The following is a 2,344-nucleotide window of genomic DNA, read 5'->3' as shown; positions in this document are numbered from 1 at the left end:
TTCATGTGGGACTTATAATTGGCAGTATATAGTCACATGCTGTTGGCATTATCCCACATGAGCACAACTATTTTATTATATTTCCAACATTTTCTATGCAAAACAAGTTCCCAACATATCACATGCTTATGGAATGTATTCCTTTGTCTTTTACCAACACCATATATGCGGTCCCAGCGGTTTTCACATGCAACGATCAGCTTCCTTTTTTACTTTCAATTACTTTGTTGTCATATTTATCCAACAACCGTATATGCCTTATACTATATTTATCATTATTTAGGACCCATGCAATATGTATCACTCCTATTAAAAATAGTATCCTATGCACTATGTATCACTCCATCAATTGGGTCCCATGCACTATATTTATCATTATTTTCTTCAACTATTCAAGTATGGTATCCTATGCAATTCCCTTTAAATATCATTACTCAGAATGTGAAGATAAATCACAAATATTGAAGTCTCTTTTTCTACCCCAACAACAACTACCACCAATTCCATATGGCTTTGATAGGAAAACTTTGTCACAGTGAATTGGAATACTCCTTCACAATAGTAAAGCTATCTGAACAGGTTACAAAATTTTTATTTTGGTTTTTTTTTTTCATACTTTTATATCTTCCTAACACACCTATTTAAATAACTTCTATATGAATTGACAGAAGTTTCCAGAAATTGATCCCACATTTATAATTGCTCCTCTAATGTTGTTCTTGAGGTGGGTTACTATATGAATGACAATTTTAGCATCCTCAACATCAAAAATATAGTGGATATCGAGCAATTGCCCTTTTACCATAGCAGGTTTTGGGGCGTAGACAACATTATGGTTTTCGACCTCGGTCTAACAAATGTTGAACTATCTCAAACAAAATTGGTAAGATCATATGTTATTTTATAGTTTCATTTAAGCTTTATATGCTCCTTATGTTTTGATTTTTATTTATTTATACTGTCAATAGAGATTAGAGGAGGACTTTGCTGAACTTTTAAAAGATTACAACTACAATTGTCTCAACTTGTGCTGTGATAATGGTACGAGGATAATCCTGGAATTAGCATACATAAACACTTCATACCCAACAAAGCTAGGACCCGACTGGGAAGAATTCTGTCAAACCAATATGTTCAAAGTTGGTGGCACAATTAGGTTTAGATTTGATATCAGGTCTCCAAAAAAAAATGTCATGTCTATAAAATCCATTAATTTATCAAATTTGTCTTAATTCCATGTTACAATATTTAGTATTTTATTTCTTTTCTATTCAATAATATACATTCCGCTTAAACAAATTTAATATGGCATATTACTAATACAATTTTGTTACTTTATATAAACAGCCTACTAATGAATACAGGCTCACATTTTGCTGCTTATTGACAATTGCGTACCATCTATCCTTTCTAAATACTCCTTTTGGTTATTCAACAAATATGTTTAAAAAATAATTTGTTCATGTTTACTATATATCAACACTTTCTTCAATCAACTTATGCCAAAATATTTATACCAATAAAACACCACCACATAAATAACAACATTAAAAGTCTTTTAATATCACCAACAGCCATTTATATAATATTACTAATATAATTACCAATACCAAAGTACAGTTACTATCGAGTTTGGTTATCCATAAATACAACCACTAAACGTACTCCCCTTCCACATAAATACTTCAATTACAATCACATACACTTGAACTTCACTGCATCTTTAGAACCTTCAAATAACATTAACTACACAGCCTACATCACAAATATTTTACAACAAAAACATCCAAACTTACTTAATTGGAATTCCAAGGTTTGAGGCTGGGAAGGGCTACTCTTATGCTGAGGTCGTGGGAGGGAGTCATCGGGATAACGATTTGAAAGTATCGGAGAACATGTTGGTGCTTCAATCTTCGGAAGCCTTAAGAGGCCGGTTGGAGAGAGCATTTGTGGGCAAAGTCCGTATGCCGGGATCGGCTCATATCATCCAAACTCAATTCGAAATGGAAGGAGTTTTCGCTGTTAAAGTGTCCCCTATGGGTAGCAATTGGTGCCTGCTAGAAGAAAATGAGGAGGGCTTTATTGAAGATCTCATTGGTGAAGGAGAGGTGTGGTGGAAGACTTGGTTTTCGGAGATCAAAAAATGGGAACCTGGTGCTGTTGATCAGAGTAGAGATGTGTGGATTCGGATTTACGGGATTCCTCTCCATGCTTGGGGTTCTGACTGTTTTACAGCATTGGCTGAACAATGGGGGAGATTCTTATGCGTTGATGAATCCACGGCTAAAGGAGAGGAATTGACGTCGCGAGAATAATGATTAACGTGCCTATTTCTTGTCTGTTT

The 2,344-nt window shown here is 34.5% G+C and overlaps 1 long non-coding RNA gene across 1 annotated transcript; it reads left to right on the top strand.

The window, feature by feature from the left end:
- The first annotated feature begins 406 nt into the window (after window positions 1-406).
- Window positions 407-1,232, top strand: LOC131631126 (uncharacterized). Its single transcript, XR_009292614.1, has 3 exons — window positions 407-579; window positions 669-883; window positions 969-1,232. It is a non-coding gene; the product is annotated as an uncharacterized LOC131631126 (long non-coding RNA).
- Window positions 1,233-2,344: the final 1,112 nt, after the last annotated feature.

Source organism: Vicia villosa, unplaced genomic scaffold (assembly GCF_029867415.1).
Source record: "Vicia villosa cultivar HV-30 ecotype Madison, WI unplaced genomic scaffold, Vvil1.0 ctg.000775F_1_1, whole genome shotgun sequence".
Classification (NCBI taxonomy): domain Eukaryota; kingdom Viridiplantae; phylum Streptophyta; class Magnoliopsida; order Fabales; family Fabaceae; genus Vicia; species Vicia villosa.
The sequence above is the reverse complement of the archived record's forward strand: the minus strand, read 5'-3'. Positions and strand labels throughout refer to the sequence as shown.